The sequence below is a fragment of the Chrysemys picta genome, chromosome 1, assembly GCF_011386835.1.
Source record: "Chrysemys picta bellii isolate R12L10 chromosome 1, ASM1138683v2, whole genome shotgun sequence".
Classification (NCBI taxonomy): Eukaryota; Metazoa; Chordata; order Testudines; family Emydidae; genus Chrysemys; species Chrysemys picta.
Genome location: NC_088791.1, coordinates 253,600,268 through 253,623,871, shown reverse-complemented (window position 1 = coordinate 253,623,871; position 23,604 = coordinate 253,600,268). Strand labels below are relative to the sequence as shown.

The 23,604-nt window shown below is 45.3% G+C and overlaps 1 long non-coding RNA gene across 1 annotated transcript in view; it reads left to right on the top strand.

The window, feature by feature from the left end:
* LOC101934260 (uncharacterized) overlaps nt 1-2,510 on the top strand; it is an 82,295-nt gene extending 79,785 nt beyond the window's left edge. The window contains exon 5 of the long non-coding RNA XR_509221.3: nt 1,903-2,510. This is a non-coding gene — a long non-coding RNA (uncharacterized LOC101934260). The remainder of the gene's footprint in view (nt 1-1,902) is intronic.
* The last annotated feature ends 21,094 nt before the right edge of the window (nt 2,511-23,604 follow it).

The window sequence follows — 23,604 nt, the reverse complement described above, 5'->3', positions numbered from 1 at the left end:
TTTGTCTCTTCATTCCCGGCCAGTGTTTGTAAAGGTCTGAGACTGACCAAAATATCAGGATAATTATCATTGATATCACCATATGCTGGAACCACAGACTATATTGCCACTGGTAGATGCAAAGATGACGTGTTGCTTTTTGGTGTTCAATTTAAAAAGCATATGTTAGCTGATGTGATTGCTGCTATATTCCTTTGCTTTGCTTTACTTTACTGAGCAGATAGGCTTAACATTTTGATCATCAGTTTCAGGCACATATTTCTTCACAGCCCTCTCACTGCTTAGGTTTCTGAGTAGGAACAGCCTTACATTTCCTGCCCTCTCAGAATGACACACTGCGGGGAGCAACATCAGAAAAAAGTTACAACATGAAGCAATTACATTCTCCCACTTTCCCTGTGGTGGTTGCTGGGTATTTGGCATGTCTAGGTTCCCATGTGTTAATTGCTATAATTAGTTTTTTAATGTAATATTAAAGGCAACAAAGTTTAAAAGAACATTCAGGTTATGAAGTTAGGCAGGCAACAGTTAGGAAATGCCAGAATTCAAATTGCCTGTAACACCTTAATTTGGCCTCTTTGCATTTGGCAAGACATATGATAGTCTCTAATTACATGGTCACATGCTATTTTTTTCCAACAGGACCCCTGCCTCATTCAGGGAATGGGTTGCTAGTCAATATTTCTTTTCATCTTCCTCATCCAATGTGTGGGCCTAGGCCTAAGCTTTAACGCATGCTAGCCAAGCCCTGCACTGAATACAAAATTATTACATTTCTTCCTGGGTGTTTCTATGGTGGTTTCATCATATCTTAGTGCTTTACGAACATTAATACACTTATCTTCACAACACCCCTGTGAGACTAGGTGGTATTGTTATCCCCCTTCTATAGATGGAAAGCTGAGGTATAGAGAGGTTAAGGCCAAAATTATTAGAATTGTGACAAAAAAGGAGTGATTAAGTCACAGCCCAGCTAGTGTCTGGGATTCAGGCAGAGCCAGTGGAGTGGACAATGTCTGTGCTATTATTTTTAATGTTGAATCTGAATAAAAAGATAGGTATAGTGGTTATCAGTGACCACTCCAGCTACGCAGAGGGCGCTCTTCGAAAAAGACTGTTTATGTGCACGCGAGTGGCCCAGGAATCCTCCAGGGAGATCTCTAGGAAGCTCTCATGGAGGTATTCTGCAATCCTTTGCAGAAGGTTTCTGGAAAGGGCTGCCTTATTTCGTCCACCACAGTAGGACACTTTCCCGCACCACTCCAGTATTAACTCTTCTGGCATCATTGCGGCACACAGCATTGCAGCATCTGCTCCCTTTCTGCCTCTGTTACCCTCAGGAGAGTGATATTGCGTATGGTCTCCTAGGGGAAACAGAGGAAGTTTCAAATGCTAGCACTTAAACTGCAAGCAATTTGACAAGTAATCCATGCCGGTTTGGTGAATTCTGGGTCACACAACCATGCTTTCCTGAGTTGTGGTTGGAAGGGATCACCGCGTATTGCAACCAGCATTTAAAAAATGGGGGGGCACTTCCTGTTTGTTTCCCTTCTCCCTCAACCTGGTGCCACTTTTGTAACAATCAAACATTTTGTGGGGCTTTACACTGGTGCTTGTCCAGGTTGCTAGAGGAAAGGGGGCTTTTCTGAGGTTGGAACCACTGATCCCAAGGATGTCTTCACAAAAGCTGCAGCACATGATCTCTTGCCCATGCCTCAGGGCCTTACTCACTGTGGCTGGAGCAGCAAACCGACTCTTGCTGTTGCCAGCGGTTGTGATTATGTTGTTGTGGCTTGCAGGGAAGTACATTGAGGGGTGTTTCTTTAATAAAAAGAATTAACCTTGCAGCAGAAACAATGTATGCACCGTCAGTGCTACCCTTGTGCTTTGTATTCTTTGCAGCTGAAACCTTGTCCTTTGGCGCATCCTCCACCCCGGGACAGAGACTTTCCCAGATTAGAAGGTGCAAATAGAAGACTCGGGAGGACATGTTACGTGAGTTAATGTGCGCCTCTGAGAGTGACAAGACGGAGCTCAGCGCATGGAGGATTGCACTGTCCGACAGCCTGCACAAGGACTGCGAGGCCAGAAGAGCAGGCAGGGAACACGAGTGTGACACACAGGATGAGATGGTGCAGAGTATGAGGGAGCAAACAGACATGTTGAGGCATCTGGTTGAGGTTCGAGAAAGGCAGCTGGATGCTACAGTCCCACTGCAGCCTGTGCTGAACCTGCTGCCATCGTCACCAAATTCCACATTCGCCTCTCCCAGACGTCCTAGAATGCCGGGGAGGGGAGTCCGGTATCCCTTGCAATCAACTCCAGGGGAGGGTACAAGGACTAGATGGTGCCCATTCCCACCCCTTTGATTGTTATTGCAGTGCAGTTGTAAGCAAGCTGTCCTTGTTTCTCTCCCCCCGCCCCCCTACACACAGCCCTTCTGCCCCAGGTTATCTTACTTTTCTTTGCTGTCTCTGTGTGTTTGTGAGCATAATAAAACTTAATGGATTGAGGAGAAAAGGCTCTTTATTCATTCAGTGCACTGGTTACTGGGGGTGGAGTTTACAGGGGAGTACATGCAATGAAGGGGACAGCTTGGTAAGGAACAATACACATAAGTGTAACATTACTGTCAGTCATTGCTGAAACTAGTTTTCAAAGCCTCATGGAGACACAAAGCCTCTCAGGGTGCTCTTCTTATTGCCCTAGTGTCTGGCTGCTCAAAACTGGCTGCCAGGTGATCTGCCTCAACCCCCCCCCCTTCCCCAAAACTTTTCTCCCTTTGTTTCACAGATATTATGGAGCACACAGCAAGCAGTAACAACAATAGGGATATCGCTTTCATTGAGGTCTAACCTAGTAAGCAAACAACACCAGTGGCCTTTTTAAATGTCCAAAGGCACATTCCTCCACTATTCTGCACTTACTCAACCTATGGCTGAACCAGTCCTTAATGCTGTCCAGGCTGCCTGTGTATGGCTTCATGAGCCATGGGAGCAAGGGGTAGGCTGGGTCTCCCAGGATCAGGATTGGCATTTCAACATCACCAATGGTTATTTTGCAGTCAGAAAAGAAAGTCCCTGCTTGCAGCTTTCTGAATAGACTGGAGTTCCAAAAGATGTGCGCGTCATGCACCTTTCCCAACCATCCCACGTTGATGTCGGTGAAACAGCCCCTGTGATTCACCAGCGCTTGCAACACCATTGAGATGTACCCCTTTCAGCTTATGTACTTTTGGCAAGGTGGCTGGTGCCAAGACAGGGATATATGTTCCGTCTATAGCCCCACCACAGTTAGGGAATCCCATCGCGGCACAAACCATCCACTATGTCCTGCACATTTCCCAGAGTCACTACCCTTCTTAGCAGAAGTCTCTTGATTGCCCTGACAATTTGGGTCACAACAGACCCCACGGTAGATTTACCCACTTCGAATTGATTCCCCACTGACGAATAGCAGTTTGGCGTTGCAAGCTTCCACAGAGCTATCACCACTCGCTTCTCAACTGTCAGAGCAGCTCTCATTTTTCTATTGCTGTGCTTCAGGGTTGGGGAAAGCTCTTCACACAGTTCCATGAAAGTGACCTTACGCATTCGAAAGTTCTGCAGTCACTGCTCATCATCCCATAGCTGCATAACTATGCCGTCCCACCAGTCAGTGCTTGTTTCCCATTCCCAGAAACGGTGCTCCACCACGTCAAGGTGATGCGCAACTGTCACCAGCATCTGCAAATTGCTCCGGTCCATGGCTTCCTGCAGGGCTGCTTGCGTGGCATCAAATTGCTCCGTGCGGCAGCTCCTTCTTCGGCTGAGTAAATTCTGCAGGATAAGGGCCAAGGTGTTTGTAATGCTCACAACAACAGTGTACAGCTGAGCGGGGTCCATGTTTGCCGAGCTATGGTGTCTACCCAGGTAACCCAGGCTTAGGAAAAAAGGCATGAAAAAAGGCTTGATTTCTTTGCTGTTCATTTCAGGGAGGGATGGAGGGAGGGAGGTAAGTGCATCATGAGAGGCTAATGCCATGTTTCTATAATCACCTGCGCAAATGTTTTGGTCCCATGAGGCATTGCAAGCCCAACCCAACATTCCACTTGGCTCCATGCACTGTGGGATAGCTACTCACAGTGCACCGTTCTGTGCGTTGATGCAAGCCCTGCTAGTGAGGATGCACTCTGCTGACACAATGAGCATAATGGGGACACGCAGGATCCACTTGCTTAAATCAGAGGCTCAATGTCAACTTACATAAAATCGACCTAACTTTGTAGTGTAGACATGCCCTCAATCTCAGAAATGGCTGAATCATTTTAGTTGAAACTTGTATATCAGCCAGAGAAACACATACATTAAATTTTGACAAAGTTATAAACTAAATAGTGTCTTTTAATAGGAAGTGTCAGGCAAAGTTAACTATACAAGGTGTTTCCAGCTCTACCTTGATATTTTGATGCAAGTCTATAACATTGTCAAATGTCTATTTAAAATGCTTTTTAAAATGTAACCTTCTCTGTGTGTGTGTGTACTCACACTACTTCTCTAACTTAATCCATCAGTCTCTCTCTTCCACCCATCTCTACACCCTAACGTAAGATGAAGAACCCCAATAGCCAAGGACCATACCAAATGAGAGGCAAAGTATCCTCATTTCTACCAGGCTGCTGTGCTGTCTCTGGGCCCTATTAGAGGACTCAATTTTTTGCAGTCTCTGACATGTAAGAAGCTGAAAAAATGTGACTCCTCTGACTGCTGGAAGGGAGAAGGAACACTCTATTTCCATTTACCCCACCTTCCATGCTGGAGCCTTCAACCTCTTGAAGGGGTGAGGTCTCTGACAATCTAGCTCTCCCCCATCCTAGTTCTGGGTCTTCCTCTGGCGTAGATAGCTCCAAGGTCTGCTGCTGCTGCTCAGAGCTTTCCCAAGCTTAAACAGAGTGACACAGGCCTGATTCTTGTCAGCTTCACAGCTACCCAGAGGGATCCCAATATTTGTAATGAAAAATGTCAAGAATCTAGTCAGCTTTCACACTGGGAAAGTTCTGAACAGCAGCAAAAGCACTGAGAGCTGTTTGCCCTAGGCTCAAGAAAGACATCTCTGCATCAGTAACTCTTGGCTTCCATTTGGTAGTATTTTCTTCCAAATTATAAGGGCTAATCTATTTTTAATAAAGCTTAGATTCTTCAGAATGTAATGGCACTTGCCTAGAAATGTCTCTTACATGTCATAGGGAAATTCATTTTTCTAAGCCCCACATATTTAGCATGTGTCATTTTCCACATAGCAGGTGACTGATTCCGCAATAACTTGAGCTTTCTCTGGCCTTTTTGTGACCAGCAAAGCATTCAGTAGCTCTGGTTACAGTTGTAACCCATGTAATCAATTGTAGTAATAATGATCATTAATAATCCAGTATTAAAATAGCACTTGTGATCATCACAATCATCACATGAATGAAATGAGATCCCTCCTGTGAGGCAAATAAGAATTGTCATGCCTATTTTATGGGTGGGGGAAATGAGACACAAAGAGGTTAAATGATTTGCCTAGGGTCATGTGGCAGAACCTGCAATAAAATGCAGGAATTCTGGCTCCCAGTTGCCTGTAAATACATGAAAAGTGGTATTCATGTTTGAAATATCTCAACTAGATAGATATGAACTTAAAAATATTCCATCTAGCCTATTTCTGTGATTTAGTCCTTCCTTTGTTGATTCCTTCATGCTTGCCCAATTTCTGTGGGCATAGCCAAGGGTGGCTTTCCAATGTTCATCCATTTAAAAACTGCAAAGAATTGAAATTAATGAATTAATATCTATAGCAGCCCATGCTGAAGTGTGGGTCCCTGGAAAATGGATGACTTTTCTCTCCTGCATTGTGTGTGTGTGTGTGTGTGTGTGTGTGTGTGTGTGTGTGTGTGTGTGTGTGTGTGTGTGTGTGTGTGGTTAAAAAAAATTAAAAAATTAGCATATACTGGACATAGCAAAGCAAGTCTGCTTCATCTAAAGTAGGTTGTATATACCTGAGACAGCAGCATCTCTGTACTTCACCTAAAAAAATACCATTTTACTGCAACACCATTAATTGATTATTTTATTGCGTTGCTGATAAAGGTACAAGCTGATATTCTTATCTTCCCTACTTTTCTGATATTGCACTATATTTATTAACGAATTGTCACATGCTCCTGCCTTATCTTTTTGCTAAACCAAGTGCCACTACAATATCTTTGCGTTTGGGCTTAGTAGTGACACACAGTAACTGCATGTTTAGTAGAATTCTGGCTTTTTCTGCTTAAATCCCCATGTTAAACCCCTTTATTGAAAACCATTGCTTCCAGGGGAAACAGCTCATAGCAGAACTAAGAGTGATTAGAAAAGAGTTGTCCTACTTTCTTAGCATCCCATCCAATCTTTACCAGCCATAACAAGCTCTCAGAGCCTGAAGAATCAAGCGGAGGAAGAGGGAGAAGAGAGAAAAGAAGCAAAGAAGAGATGGAGCAATGGGAGAACAGACTGATGATCACTTCCAACATCCTCCAAAATATTCCATGTGCACCTCATGGACATGCTGCTGCTGACTGTGTGCCATATGAGCTTTATGTACAAGTCACAGTGCCAACATTAAAGACAACTAAATCACTGTTAGCAATAAAATCCTCTTGCAACTTTCCTTTCTAATCAATCGATTCTGTTCCCCAAACCTCAGTTGGCGCTGAAATCTCCACAGATCATTGTGGGAATATAGTTACCAGAGCCCCGTTAGCCAGAGATTTCCGTTGGAAATGCTCCAGTACCACAAGGTGATGATCTTTGCTTCTTGCAGGAACCTTGCTAAATTTGACCTTGTGCAGCAAGTTGTGAACAGGAGTCTGATGTTCAACTTCTTGAAGCATAAAAAACAGATAATTTAGTATGGAAATAATCTTCATCCCCTATCTGAATGTCCTCACTGTTCAGAAATTGGAAAATCAAACCAGGGCTGAAATGATCACTTTGTTTTAAAAGGAGTGTAAAAAAATTACTGAAGAAACTGAAGGCTTTGATAATCTTAGGAGGGTAGAGTGAGTGAAGAAGCTTGTATACACAGTAATGCCTCCACATTAACCTATTTACTTTAGTGAATCTCTCTCCCTTTGGGAACCTTGCTCGAAGGAGCATACAGACTTGGCCACACTAAGGCCTGGTCTACACTAGGAGGTTATGTCGAATTTAGCAGCATTAAATCGACTTAACCCTGCACCCGTCCACACAACGAAGCTATTTAGTTCGACATAGAGGTCTCTTAAATTCGATTTCTGTACTCCTCCCCAACGAGGGGAGTAGCGCTAAATTCGACATGGCCATGTCAAATTAGGGTAGGTGTGGATGGAAATCGACGCTAATAGCTCCGGGAGCTATCCCACAGTGCACCACTCTGTTGACGCTCTGGACAGCAGTCCGAGCTCGGATGCTCTGACCAGCCACACAGGAAAAGCCCCGGGAAAATTTGAATTCCTTTTCTTGTCTGGGCAGTTTGAATCTCATTTCCTGTTTGGACATTGTGGCGAGCTCAGCAGCACTGGCAATGATGCAGAGTTCTCCAGCAGAGGTGACCATGCAATCTCAGAATAGAAAGAGGGCCCCAGCATGGACTGATCGGGAAGTCTTGGATCTGATCGCTGTGTGGGGGGATGAGTCCGTGCTTTCGGAGCTGCGATCGAAAAGACGGAATGCGAAGATCAACGAGAAGATCTCAAAAGCCATGACGGAGAGAGGATACAGCTGGGATGCAACGCAGTGCCGCGTGAAAATCAAGGAGCTGAGACAAGTGTACCAAAAGACCAAAGAGTCAAACGGACGCTCCGGATCCCAGCCCCAGACATGCCGTTTCTACGAGGCACTGCATTCCATTCTAGGTGCGGCCGCCACCACTACCCCACCACTGACCGTGGACTCTGAGGATGGGATATTGTCGATGGCCGCTTCCTCGGAGATGTTAGCGGACGGGGAAGATGAGGAAGGTGAGGAGGAGGACGAGGCAGTCGACAGCGCTTACAACGCTGATTTCCCAGACAGCCAGGATCTCTTCATCACCCTCACAGAGATCCCCTACCAACCGTCCCCAGGCATTAACCCGGACCCTGAATCAGGGGAAGGATCAGTTGGTAAGTGTTTTAAACATGTAAACATTTATTTTGAACAGAACAGGAATATTAACAATGGGTTTTTCATGATTTGTTTGCCCTAGGCACTTAACGTTTTAGTCCTTGGCAGTGCAACTACTGCAAAAGAATCTAACAATGTCCAGTTTATCATGATTAGTTTGCCCTAAGCGCTCTACTTTTTAGTCCTTGCCAGTGCAGCTACTGGAAAAGAAGGTCTATATGTCCGGGGATAGAGCTGAAATCCTCATGGGACATCTCCACGAAGCTCTCCTGGAGGTAATTGGAAAGCCTTTGCATGAGGTTCCTGGGGAGAGCGGCCTTATTGTGTCCTCCGTGGTAGGAAACTTTTACTCACCAGGCTATCATCAAGTATTCTGGGATCATTGCCTTGCAGAGCATGGCAGCATACGGCCCTGGTTTTTGCTGGCTTTCACGCAGCATGCGTTCTTTCTCGGTCTCAGAAATTCTCAGCAGAGTGATGTCGCTCATGGTGACCTGCTTAGAATTAGGGGAATGTTACTATTGGGACTGCTTGCCTGTTCCTTTACAGAACTGTCACCGGCGGTTTACAGCCACGTAGTGGAGGCGGTAGAGGGGCAGCATACAGGGATCTTTCCCAGGGACAGCCGCGAGGGGGTGGGACAGGGGCAGAGTTCATGCTTGCCGGATTGCCGGCAGCAGAAACTGGCCAACGCTAGGAGCATTGCTTTGAACGTGAAAGGAGGGCACTGCTATAATTTAAGTTTTAAGCAGCCAAAAGTCTACGGCTTACCATGTCAGCCCGCTACCCGAATTCCGCTGTCCTGCCCTGCTTGTCTGATCTCCACTGCAAGACCCCAGGCACTGAATGCGAAGGCCAAAAATTCGACCTTGTCCTGAGTGCGCATGTGATAGGTGCTGTACATGGTCTTGTTCACAGAGAAAGACTATGTTCGTTGTTCACAAAAAAATTATCTTTGTGAGGAATTCACTCCCTTTTTCCCATACCACAGCTGCGACTGTCTCCCGACCTACCCTGATTAGGTGGAGAAAGAAAAGGACACGGGACGACATGTTCTCAGAACTTATGGGCTGCTCCCGAGCTGATGCGGCCCAGCAGACCCAGTGGAGGGAGAACATGTCGCAATACCAGCGAGCACACAGCAAACGGGAGGAGAGGTGGCGGCAGGAAGACCAGCAGGCGACTCAAATGCTGCTTGGACTAATGAGGGAGCAAACGGACACGCTCCAGCGCCTTGTGGATGTTCTGCAGGACTGGAGGCAGGAGGACAGAGCCCCGCTGCAGTCTATCTCTAACCGCCCTCCCCCGCCACAAACTCCCATACCCCCCTCACCCAAAGTCCCAAGAAGGAGGGGCGGCAGGGGCCGTGAAAACTGTCACTCCACCCCTGCAGACTGCTCAAGTACCAGAAGGCTCTCATTCCCCAAAATTTGATAAGTCCTTTCCTTCCCGCCTCACCCAAGCCCCCGTCCCAGTTTCATCCCCTAACTGTCTCCTTTCCTTCCCGCCTCACCCAAGCCCCCGTCCCAGTTTCATCCCCTAATTGTGTAGTTGCTAATAAAAGATATGTTTCTGTTAATTACTGTTTCCATCATGTTCTTTTAGGGGAGAGTGTATTTGAAGGGGGGGAAGGGGGTTGGTAATTGGAGAGGACAGTCACCTTTACCAGGGTACAGACACAGGGGCAGGTTCAGCAGAAGGTCACACACACATTGCAGTCACTAGGCACCCTGGTCAGTCTGGGAGGTGGTTTTCATGTTCTGGGGGGGGGGGGGGGGGCTATGTGACTTTGTGGCGGGGGTGGGCGTTTAGAGATCTTATGCAGCGGTCCTTATCCTGGATCACAGAGCCATGCAGCAGGGGATCTGTAACCGTCCTCCCCCGCCACAAAGTCACATAGCCCCCACACACAGAGTCCCGAAATGGAGAGGTGGCAGGCTCCGTTGAAACAACCAGTCCACCACTACGGACCACTCTAGGAGCAGGAGCCTGTCATTCCTCCAGTTTAGAAGCGTTCTTTCCATCACTACGCCCGCTCCCCACCACAGTCTGTGTCCCAGTTTCAACACTTTACTGCGAAATCCATAATAAAGAAAACGGTGTTCATTAACAAAGTTCCATTTGTTTTATTTTTAAACGTGTGTTGGAAGGGGGGGACGGGGTGAACGGGGTATGTAGCTGGAGAGGATAGTCAACAGTAAGTGGGTAAAGAAACGGGGGCAGGTTCAGCTTCTCTTTAAACAAACTTAATAGTCACAGGTTACCCTGCTCACTGAGGAACCTAGCTTTCAAAGCCTCCCGGATGCACAGCACGTCCCGCTGGGCTCTTCTAATTGCACGGCTGTCTGGCTGGGCATAATCAGCAGCCAGGCTATTCGCCTCAACCTCCCACCCTGCCAGAAAGGTCTCTCCTTTGCTCTCACAGAGATTGTGGAGCACACAGCAAGCTGCAATAACAATGGGGATATTGGTTTCGCTGAGATCAGAGCGAGTCAGTAAGCTTCTCCATCTCCCCTTGAGACGTCCAAAAGCACACTCTGCACTTGCTCAGACGGTAGTTGAAGAGTTCTTTTTCAGTGTCCAGGGCGCCTGTATAGGGCTTCATGAGCCAGGGCATTAGCGGGTAGGCTGGGTCCCCGAGGATCACTATAGGCATCTCCACATCCCCAACAGTTATTTTCTGGTCCGGGAAGTAAATACCTTCCTGCAGCCGTCTAAACAGACCAGAGTTCCTGAAAACACGAGCGTCATGAACCTTGCCCGGCCATCCGACGTTGATGTTGGCAAAACATCCCCTATGGTCCACCAGTGCTTGCAGCACCATTGAAAAGTAGCCCTTTCAGTTAATGTACTGGCTGGCCTGGTGGTCCGGTCCCAGGATAGGGATGTGAGTTCCATCTATAGCCCCACCGCAGTTTGGGAATCCCATCGCGGCGAAGCCATCTATGATGACCTGGACGTTTCCAAGGGTCACTACCTTTGACAGCAGTAGCTCAACGATTGCATTGGCTACTTGCATCACAGCAACCCCCACGGTAGATTTGCCGACGCCAAAGTGATTCGCGACTGACGTCTGGCTGTCTGGCGTTGCAAGCTTCCAGAGGTCTATGGCTACTCACTTCTGGACAGCCAGGGCTGCTCGCATCCGGGTGTCCTTGCGCTTCAGGGCAGGGGACAGCAACTCACAAAGTTCAAGGAAAGTTCCTTTACGCATACGAAAGTTTTGCAGCCACTGTGATTCATCCCAGACCTGCAGCACTATGCGGTCCCACCAGTCCGTGCTTGTTTCCTGGGCCCAGAATCGCCGTTCCACAGCATCAACATGACCCATTGCCACCATGATGTTCACGGCGTGGGGTCCCGTGCTTTGTGAGAGGTCTGTGCCACTCTCAGACTTCATGTCCTCACCGCGCTGCCGTAGCCTCCTCGCCCGATTTCTCAGCATCTGCCTCTGGAAAAGGTGGATGATAAGGTGCGATGTGTTGACAACGGCCATAACTGCAGCGATGGTCGCAGCGGGCTCCATGCTCGCAGTGCTGTGGTGTCCGCGCTGTCACTCACCAGAAAAGTGCGCGAACTGATTGCCCGCCGGCGCTTTCAGGGAGGGAGGGCGGGAGTGACGGTTGGATTTCGACAGTTACCCAAAACCACCCTCGACACATTTTTTTCCCCAGCAGGCATTGGGGGCTCGACCCAGAATTCCAATGGGCAGCGGGGACTGCGGGAACTGTGGGATAGCTGCCCACAGTGCACCGCTTCCAATGTCGATGCTTGCCCCATTAGTGTGGACTCACAAAGTCAAATTACTGTCCTTATTGTGGATACACACATTCGACTTTGTAATATCGATTTCACATATTCGATTTAAGTACAATCGAACTACTCTCGTAGTGTAGACATACCCTACGGAAAATTACAGAAAAGACCATGCAACAGTATCCATCACAAAGCAAATACATAAATGCTTGCACTAATGGTTTGACAAATCCTTCAAGAATGGTAGTTGTGGTGTGTTGTGACGATGAGACCTACAAAATGTATCCCTAACCTAAGCTCAATTGTAAGAAGTATGTGAAAGTTCATAAAATGTTTCAATAACCATGAAAATATGTCAAGTTGACAGTGAAAGAGTTTATAAACACCTTTAATTCTTTAGGCCTTTAAGATCAATATCCATGTAGTTGGCTGAATGGCCATCCTGGGCTCAGCCATAGTCTCTTTGAGTCTTTTGTGCCTGGGTCTCCTATGGGAGACCCCACTCCTGGGTAATCTCTCTGTTCCTGGCAGGAGTTCATCTCACTCCCAGGGTCCTTTCCAGGTCCAACTACATCTAATCCCTGGCGGTGCTCCTCAGAGCACACCACCTCCAGATCCCCTCAACCATATCATGCTTGTAGAGTCAGTCTATGCCCACACAAGGGAAGGGGGAAAGGAAAGGCTGGCCACTGCCTCAGGCTGGGCTCCCCTTCCTACTGGAGATCCCTAGCAGCTTCTCCCCCTGGACAAGCTTCCCCACTCTGTGGCAAGTTTCACTTTTTTAAGCTCCCCTTCTCCAGGTGCAGCATGTTTTGTAGCTGTGCCTAATTGGTGCTGCCTGAGCACAGGAATGCTCATTAGCCTTTCTATCAGTGGAATGGGGCAGGGGCGAAGGGGTGTCTCCTCACAATCCATACAGCAGGTGACTTCAGGCAGTGGCCAAACAGACAATGTACAAGAAAGAGCACTGGTTTGGAATGTATCCGCTCAAATGTTATGGCTGAAATGAATAGCTTCTCATTGGAGTGCAAGAAATACGCACAGCTGAAATAGAGGTGACAATTGTGATGTTTGTTGACCCACAGGTGGCAATCTTCATGTGATCCTGAAAGCCCATCAATGCCAACTGGCAAAGGGTTCATTGTCATGTAACAAACTTCTATCAGGTCTGACAAACTCACTGCATCTAACACATTGCCATCATAGTCTTTATTTATAAAAATGTCGTGTGAGGTATCGAAGGAAAGCTTATATCATACTGGTGGTCATAAGCATTGTGAGGTGTTAGTCAAGAAGTTGTATGTATGTACTAAAAGTATGCTTAAACCTTGTAGCCAGGCAGGGTAAATAAACAAGGTTCTCCCACACAAATGAACATTGATTTACCTGGATGCCTAGATCTCTGATATAAGTTAAACAGGTTACGCCAAATACAATGGGAGTTCATTTGCATCTGCGTTAACATGAAGAACAAGGTAACAGGAGGGTGAGAAAGCAGCATGGCGTCAGCACACCAAAGCACAAACAGCAGGGAAGAAGGATCTTATCTGGGGAACACTTCAAAAGGATACATTTCAAAGGTCTGCTGAACTTGAAGGAGGAGGAAAAAGAACCCCTTGGTTATCCATCTCTGAGGGAGCAAAAAGGGCAGTGCTTTTTGCATCCATGAAAGCTAGATTCTGGCCCTGGGGGCTGGTGATGCTGAGATGTTGCTTTAGGTGAGAAACTTACCTTGGACAAAGATTTTAGCCTGTTATAAGTTAAGAGGAGTCTCTAAGAGTGTGTTACACTTCTGGTTTATTTGTAACCATCGTTGTTTCCATTATTCTTACTCATTTGAATCTGAATCTCTGCTCTTTATTCTCTCTTTACTATCAAGTCATCTCAGTGCTGTGATATTAAGTAGCGTGTGCCTTCTCAGTTGAACCAAGTATACAGTGTGTCTTTGAAGGCAGCAAAATTGGTAATTATTGTGAGTGTGTCCAGTGACAAGGGCTGGACACCATAGGAGGATGCTTCTGGGAAGTTTAGGAAGTGGGGTTCAACAAATGTTGAGCTGCAAGGCAAAACAAGGGCTGGCAGAGTCCTGAGAAGTTTGTCTGGGGTGGCTAATAGACTGGGATGAAGGGGAGCTGTCATCCAGTTTAGCACCAGCAAGTATCTACCTAAGGTAGGGGGAGTAACACGGTGACCTAGAGTTCTGGACGCTCTGAGCGAGTATCACACATTGGTTCCTTTTGAAGAAACCAGATCAAGTCCTTATAAAGGACCCCGTAAGAGCTGAATCCATTCTTGAACTTCCTGCCCTGACTATCATGAAGAAGACAACAACAATCAAGTGCTGGAGCAGGAGACACCAAGCAAGGAGGGACTGAAGGGGAAGAGGCAGTATTGAATAAAGATAACAGAAAAAAACTAATTTGCTAGCACATCAATGAGCATAAAACTGGTCCTTCTAATATATCTGACCTGTCCTGATTTTCTTCCGGGATTTGTGCTAGCCCGTGTTCTTTAAGGCTTATGTGATTCTACTTGATGATATGTTACCACTGTTATTCAGATATTAACTCCTTTATTTATCCTATTGATATGCCTTTTGGTCTCTTTTTGTCAATGTCCTGTGTGATGGTGCTTGCATGCCACGCACTGGTACTGCAGTGGTTAACTCCTCTCTTTGGGCTGAGGAGGCCATACCCCCTCAACCTTGCTTGGCATGCTCCACTGGAGCTCAAGTATAAAAGGGAGCAACCCAGCAGCTCAGGGCTGACCCCTGGAAAGGAAGGTGTCCTGCAGGCTCCTGTGGAAGGACCGCTGGCACTTCAGGACGCAGAGGCCAGCCAGATGGTGATGACCCACGAACCCCAGAGTCTGGGTGCCCCAGAAGTAGGTGTGACCGTGGGAATCCTGAGACGGCACACCATGGAGAAACAAGTAGGAAGTGACCCAGGGAAACTTTGTGGGGAATCGGTTATTGAACCAGAGACTAGCTCAGTGTGTTTCACAAGGATCCCCACTGAGTTGGTGGCGGGCAACCCCACCACTGACAGGGCCCTGGTTTGGGACCTGGGAGGGAGGGATGGAGGGACCGGATCCCCCCATCCTGGTTCTCACCCATCCTGGCTGCTACCCACTCAGGGGGCAGGCCATCTCACCAATCCTATTGACTCAGGCCACGGGGCCACACAGCCCTGACAGAACGAGCAGCTTTATTGACTCTGGGCGCTAGACCGCACAGGCCTGACAGAATGGGCAGCTTCATTGACTCCGGCCCATAGGCCACCAAGCCCTGAATGCAAGGGCAGCATTGACTCTGGCTGTTAGGCCACCGAGTCCCAAGAGAGAGTGCGGGTATATTAACTCCGGCTATATTGATATGGGCTGTTGGGCCACCCCGCCCTGATAGGAGGGACGGCTATATTGACTCGGCCATAAGGCCACCCCACCTCAGCAGAAGGGCATCCATATAGACTCTGGCCATTAGGCCATGCAGTCCCACACCTGAGGGCAGGCATATTGACTTTGGGCCACACTACCCTGAGACCCAGAGCGGTTGTGCAGACTTGGCCATGGGGCTGTAACAACGCACACACCCCGCGACAGCCTGTCATGATGGATTTCCAGCTAATTAGAATAGGTGACGTTCCATTGCCTCTATTCAGTTTCTGTGGTATCCCATGTGCTAGATATGGTCAGAAGCATTCAAGTGATTATTCAAAGACATAGCTTTTGATCATTGGCTTTTGGGAATTATGGCCTCTTTGGGAAACATCTTTGATGACAGTTATGTTGCTCCTGTGGTACTAATCAGGAACAAATTAGCAATAACACATTTTATTTATATGGTACTTAACTGCTCAAGCAAAATACAAGCAAAACATAAAATCTTATGAATATCATATAAATCAGGATGGGAAATCCTCTTTTGTACAATTTCAGACACTTGGCAAGATTGTGGCTCAGCCTTTGCTAACCCAGTCTGATGTGTAGACAATAATCAACATTCTAGTCACTGCTAAACTACATTATTGCAATGCATTACATTGTAGTCTCTTAGAAAGATCTCTGTACAAGTCTCAATGCAGAATTCCACAGGTTAGTATTTTCTAACTCATGTTAAGTTTTTCAGCCCATTAGTCCTGTTTTAGAGACACTAGGAATTTCACCCACCCATGACAGAGGTTGTATATTGAATCTTGTATCATTTATAAATGTGCTGTGCTGATTTTTAAAACCATGTTCTATATTAGCCTAGTGTAACCTGCTAACTTTTTGTCCAAATACTTGCCTAATAGTTACCTTTGAACTAGCTGTGTTGTTTATTTTTTAAACTAGATTGAATTATATGGTAACATTTGTTGGAATCTGTAGGTTTTGCTGTGGTACTATGTTCCTCCCATCTGGAACTGGTTGCCCACTGAGATTTGTATTGTTAATTCCATTTGTGCTTATAAATCTAGAGCTCAATTTTATTTGTTGTCCTTGGCTTTTGCTGAATTAACTAAATGTGTGTTTTTGTATTCTTTATGTGTAATTTTTCTTGAGACACTGTGAAAATCACTACGTAAGCACAACTTCTCACATGGTATTATTAAGTATTCTCTTTTAAGATGTAAGAGTTCAAGAACTGTATAATTCATTTAGTTATAAATATTTTTGGTTAAAAATTAATGTGTCCTGAAAGAAAGAGCTTATGTAGCTCACCAGTTCCCAACGAATTTAAGGCAAACACAAACAGAATGGGGCAGGGTTTTTTTTTTTTTCAAAAGATGCATATTCAAATCAATTTTTTTTAACTAAATCAAAAATTGTTTCTACTTATAACAATATTGTTTCAGAGCTACTACATTTCATTTCCTATCCCTGAATTCCTAACAAGGACAACTTTTCACCAAATTAAAGAACAGGTATGGCATAATCATTCCAACCAGAGCTGTGCTGTTATGTACTCTCTCTCTGCAGCTCACCTCAGAGTTAAAGAGTGAGTGACTCTATTAATCAACCATTAGAAAATGTTGTGGTTAACTATCTAAAATGTATTTTAGCTAATTTTCAACATCTACAACTGCATTTTGCATTTAATAGTTTTTTATTGCGACTGTTTTATTTTACGGAGAGAAATATATATTTTTGTCCATACTACAATCTTATGTAAATTACCTTTATGAACTGTACCGAGCACTTATTTTTACATGGCCAAGGCCAAATTTTGCCCTTAGATACACACTTCCATTGACTTTGTTAGGAGAGCCAGATGCATATAGAATTTGACCTAATTTCAACGTGCTTTAGGCTACACTCACTCAAAAGATGCACTTTAACAAAACCTTTTACATTGTCTTCCTTAATAAACATTAGATAGGAGTCCAAACACTACTGAAACTTAGAGAAGTCTGAAATCTAAACCTGGATCTGAACTTCACAAAATGGAAACTATCTATGAAAAGTCTCTCAATTTGGGGCCATTTGAAATTGGGATCCAGATGAATACATACAAAGGAAATAAATGTACAGTATAGGTTTAAAATTACTGCAAGTTTTATTATCAATTATATTATATTAAATAAGAAAATAAATACAAGTAATAATTATTACTTTAGTATCAACTATAATGAAATATTATGCAACTAAATCTCTTACTGCAAACAATTATATTTATTATATTTAGAAACCATGGGCCAGATCCTCAGATGGTGTAAATTGATATCACTCTCCTGAAGTCTCTCAGACTACTCACGTACTTAAAGTTAAGCATGTGTTTCCTGTTTTACTGGATTAAGGACTTTGGCAGAAGCACTGAGCAAATCTGCTAATCCCACACTCCCAAATCACCTCTCAGGTGCCAAAAGCCCCAGCTGTCCCTACCCAGCTGCCAAAACAATCAGCTTCCCCTTACAACTTCCACAATGTTGTCTATAAAAGCAGCAAAGAGTCCTGTGGCACCTTATAGACTAACAGACGTATTGGAGCGTGAGCGTTCGTGGGTGAATACCCACTTGTCTATAGAAAACTCTGCAGCCTATTTGACAACTGAAAATGTTGGACATCATAAAATAACTTGAATGGAATATCAAAATAAATAACACAGGTGCTATGATACTGCTTGTATTTATTTTCTTATTTAATTCATTATAATCTGCTATTTATTAATGTATGTCGAGCTGCCCAGGAATTTCTAGTCTCACAAGAGTGCTGCAGGATCATTTCACAGAATTTTGGTCCAGCCTTCCTCAGCATACACTTGGTCTTAGTGAATGCCGTGCGCTGTAAACATTTCCCAATAACACTATTCTGACACACCCTCACTTTTGGGTCTGTGTCCTGGCACTCAGAATTCCTCTAGCTCAAAGATCTAAGACTTTGGTTCCCGCAGAAGGTGTTCCATGTCAATCCTGCACAGGAATGTAAGTGGCCCAATTTGTGCTCCAACCACCAGTTCGTTTCTTATCAAATTCAGTTAAGTCCTCCTGGTTCTATCTGACCAGCTTTTCTGAAATACAGATATAAGATAGCATCCTTCCCGCCCCCTCCTTTCCTCCCCCCCTCCCCCCGGTCACTCTCATTCCATCAGGCTCTTTTCTGACTTCTCTGCTGCTCTGACCTTCCTTCTCTGTCTGTTCTCCACTCTGTCATTTCCACAGTCAGCACTCTGCTGGCATTTCCCAGAGATCTAGCCTCAGTTCCTTTATTTATTTTCTTTATATTCCTGCCCCCTGTGTGACTTCACTTACTCCCATAGTCTCTGTTAACAGCCGCATACTGATGGCTCTTAAAAACCTACATATTTCAGGGACCACCAGTCATAATCTTGGTCTACAGCACTATTAGGTGCTAGTAAGTGCCAACATGCCACCCACTGAAGGGCTAATGGTTACTAGGGCAGAAGCTGTACCCTGACAGAGGACTCCAGTCCTAAAACTTGATTGGCAGAATGCTGGAGGGTCCTGATTGGTCCACAACTTCTATATAAACACAGCACAGGAAGAGGAATTTGTCCATCCAATTGGGATCCAAAGAAAACAATTTAAGAAGATTTTATGTCTTGTGCTTCCCACTCCGATGGCATGACTCCTGGTGTCCAACTTGTGGTTCTGAGCTCTGGTTTGTCTCTTGCCTCTGACCTCTTGGTACCTTGACCTGGCCTTACTCTGATTACCCATTCGTGATTCAGCTCTCAGGTTTGTCTCCTGCTTCTGATCTCCTGGTATCCTGACCCGGCTGACTCTGGGCTCCCATCCTGTGACTGTGGATCTTGGCTTTGAGCACTAGGTCTGGCTGCCCATGACCTAGCTGTGACAACATCTCTCCTCTGTCCAGGTACCCATCTTTGCGTGTTTTCCAACAATTTTCTCTGGTTTAGTACACCTCAAATTCAACATATCAAATGGAGCTTCCCTTCTTTCGTCCTATAAATTCTGTCCTTTCCCTTTTTGTCATCACAGTTGACAATTCAGCTGTCCTCTTGGCCAAAGAAGCTTCCATTCTTGTTGTTCCTTGATTCCTTCTTATCCTTTCCTGGGACAATGTTTTACTTCTTCCTTTATAACATTTCTAAATCTATTCCCACTGGTAAAACCCTAGTTTGTTATATGGTCCTCTCTCTCCAAGACTACTCTCCTCCTCCTCCAGCCTCCCTGGCTCAACTTTCTGCTCTCTCTAGTAGTCTTCTCTCACCACTCTGACTACATTAGAACACTCCTTGTGTCCCTTCACTGGCTCCCTCTCTCACCACAAAATTCAAACTCCTCGTCTTCACCTCCAAGATGTTGGATAACTCTGCTCCTTCCTAAACATTTACCTTTGTTTTCTTATATTCCTTCCACTCCCTGTGCTCTGTCCACTCTTCTTACATTGTTTTCTTTGTTCTTTCTCCCCTTTGTGCTTTTTTCTATGCCTGAAATTACTTCCCTCTTCCAGCCTAACAAGCTGCCCACAAAACCCATTTGTCATAGTGTACTCAGAGGGCTGGGCAGCCTAGTGGTTAGCACACCCAACTTTCAGATCTTTGCCTCCCTGCCAGGGTGGTAGGGGTGCCTTTTCCTGACCCTAAACTGGTAATCTTCAGCTCTCCACCTGCAATTGGGCCTCTGCCTTTGGAGGGTGTGGTAGGGGGATCTGTGTTTTCCTCTCCACTGGGTCCCAGCCCATGGCCCGATGGGAAACAACACCAGCAGGGTCATCCCTGCAGTGAGTCTAAGTTCACTGCCCTGGGCTACTTCCTACCTATATGTCCCTTCAGTTCGGGGGGCATGGCCCCTATAGGCCAAATGGTCAATCACTTAATGAGTCCAAAGTAGCAGGGCCTTGCAGGACCTGCTTGTTCTCCAAGGGGGTGGTGGTGGTGGGAGAAGGCTCTGCCTGTGGGCCTTATCTGCTCTGTGGCCCCCTCTCAGGCTCAACCTTCTGTCTGGCTTCCCGGAGAGGGACTCCTCTCTCCTTCAGCCTGACCACCCTCCCCTTTGCCTGGGCTTCTGAGCTCTTTTTAACCCATGACTCCAGTCACAGCATGCTCAGCAGGCCTAGAGGGGAAGGGTTACTTGGGCCCACTACTGCCTTTTAACCCTTTCAGGCCCAGTGTGGGGTTTGTATAGCCCACCACACCATTCCTTTATCTCAAACCTCTCCATCCTACAATAATCCAAAAAGGGGAGAAGGGAGAGGGAGAGAGTAATATGCAGTGTAATGGAATCTTTGGAACCTTCTTATTGAATTGTTATGGGGTAGAGAGGTTGGGGACAGAGGAGTCTATACTTTTATATTTGAGTATTATATAGTTTAATAAGAACTGTAGCACCTGCAGAAGATACTCTTGTGTGGAGGAAATGCTACCTTCATCTGGTATGTTGTACATCTATATCCCTGAAAATAAGAGGGGTTTTGTTTTGTTTTTTGTAAAGGTCAAAAACATTCAGCTCTGGACATGGCTTTAATCTCTCTCTCTCTCAGGTCTTGTATTTTAGACTTTATTGAACCTAGTTAGAAATATTTGTTTTAGCCATAAATGACAGTGCAAATATCTGTGAAAGCACCCACATCAGAAAACAGCTGAGAACTACAGAGAGATTGTATAGCCTAGTGGATTGGGCCCTGGGCTGGGACTCAAGAAACCTCTCTATTCCTGGCTCTGCCACTGGCCTGCTGGGTGACCTTGGACAAGTCACTTCCCACCATGTGCCTCCATTTTCCCACCTGTAAAATAGGAATAATGATGCTCACCTCCTTTGTAAAGAGCTATGAGAACACTGATGAAAAGTGTGCTATGATAGCTAGGTATTTATTATTATGGGATATTTTAAACAAAGTATCTGTCTTGTTCTACTCACTTAACAATGATAGTCTGAGTATGATACTTGTCTGTGAACTGCACTTTTCGTCCTAATTGTCTTTTGAGATCCTGCATGGGTCATAGAGGACAGAACAGACCTATTAATTGTTGCATGTATCAATTTTAATGGAGTTACATTTTTATATGAAACAGCGTGAGCAATTAAGTTTCACATAGAAATCCTTTGCACTTCCATTGACTTCCAAGTCTCACTGCAAATAATGGCATTGGTCTCATGGAATCTATATTCTCTCTGGAATGGGCATGCCTGGAACCTTTTGTAAGAGAGTAATAAAAAGCATTAGCTACTTATTACTTTCCATTGACCTGGGTTGCTATTCTGAACTTGCCAGTCTCTGACTTTGAAAGATTCCTAGCACAATATGGATATGCTGGCCATTTTACAGTTTATCTTTAGATTCAACAGAATGACAAATTTTTGAGTATGAAAAGATTTGTTAGATCATCTGTCAGATCATCCTGCTTCCAGTGTCAGTTTCTTCCCTGCAGAACACTTTGTAGTGTTTGTCTTGTCTAGTTTCAGATTGAATAATTTTTTGCTTTAAATAATCTAAGAAAATAACACCTCACATCGAGTATCAGGGGGTAGCCGTGTTAGTCTGTATCTACAATAACAACAAGGAGTCTGGTGGCACCTTAAAGACTAACAGATTTATTTGGGCATAAGCTTTCGTGAGTAAAAACCTCACTTCTACATCGGTGCAATTTGACATGGAAATATTTGAAGTCCTCTGTGTTCAGACTCATTGACATTATAGTGTGAAGGAGTCCAGCAAAAATAAAAGACAACACGAATGGGAACTGAAAGAGAAGAACGAAGTAGTGAAATTAGAGTTTACAGCATTCTGGTCGAGGGGCCAGATTTTTGGCTTACTGAGCTGTGCGTGGTGCAGTTTAGGAAGGGAAAAGGGGGAAATTTGGCTTTACACCAACTTCATCACCCTCAAACCTAAGGCTGTTTAGCCACCAGCTTAGGCTCTGGTTTAAAGTAAAGTTATGGCGTACACAAAAACCTGGCCACATTCCTTGCAGACAGGGATGGTGGTAAGGAGTAGAGGCCACTCTTCAAAAATATTTCCCTCTACGCTCCCAATTCCACTGCCCCTCCTGACAGGAAAAGTAGCAGAGGCAGTTTTTTTCCTTACTATAGTGTGTGAGCTGTGACAGTGGAAGAGATTAGTGAAATACAAGCAGGTAGTTCCTTACCACAGAGGGCCGGGCAATTGCTCTGAAATGAACAGTGTACATACAGGACACACACAGCAGAAGTGAGATTCAAACCAATGACTATCCTGTGTCCCTGCTTGCTTTGGGAATATCCCCAAAGTTTATGTGGCTGCAATGAACAGTCTCTCTCTGTCTCTCTCTTACTTAATCTGTCTCCTGCTCCCTCCCTCCCTGTCTATACTCCAGGAAGCAGGAGCCAGCAAAGATGGCTGGGAGGGAGGCTGCTCCCAGCCAGGCCAGAATCCCTAGCTGCCTGGACAGGGACAGGGCTGGGTGAGTCTTTGTTCAGGGCGGTTTAGTGCATGCATCATTTCCTTTCTCAGGTGATCTCATCCCCCTGCAGGGCTGAGCTATAGGCTGGTTCCCTCTTTCCCCTTCCGCCCCCACCCCCTTTCCTGCTACATCGATTTAACCAGAAATGGGAAGCTAGACTGGGACGTCTGGCCTAGACTAGTCCAAAACAGTAGCCTGCCAGTGGGGCATGATCTGGGTCCCCACCCGTGAGTCCCCTCTGTTTCTGAATACAAGTAGCTTAAAAAAAAATCTTTAAAAATATCAAGCAAAGGATCATTGACCATTTCAGAAGTTTTCAGCAAACAAAATGCATTGAAGAAAAGCAAGTATTCTGAAATTTGACAACTCTTGCCCTCAATTTCAAAAATAGGCTACATTTTGGAAAAATTCATAGGAGAATGCTCTACCAGTATTACCTCCTGACTCTGATCTCTTATATAATGACAAAGAAGATTGTAGCATAGAAGAATCGGAAGCGGAACATTCGGCATCAGATTCTTCATCAGATGGAAGGAAAGGACTTGGCAATACAGTATCATGAATGGAAAGTGAAAGAGACTGCACCTATTAATAAAGTAAGCCCAGCGAGTAACATTCCACCTGAGCCAAGTGATATTGCACAAGTTGTATCTGATGGCCCAAAACAACCATAGCAAAGGTCTTGTCCTCAAACAAAATACAAGAATGAATGGAGAAGTTTCAGAAGAGTGGCTCGGTTTATAGCCCTGGGTCAAATATATCAAAATAATGAATCCAGTTTACTGCTTTCCATGCAGATTTTTTTCAACATCCACTGCTGTAGAAAAATCTGTGTTTATTAGTAGTGGCTTCAGCAACTGGAAA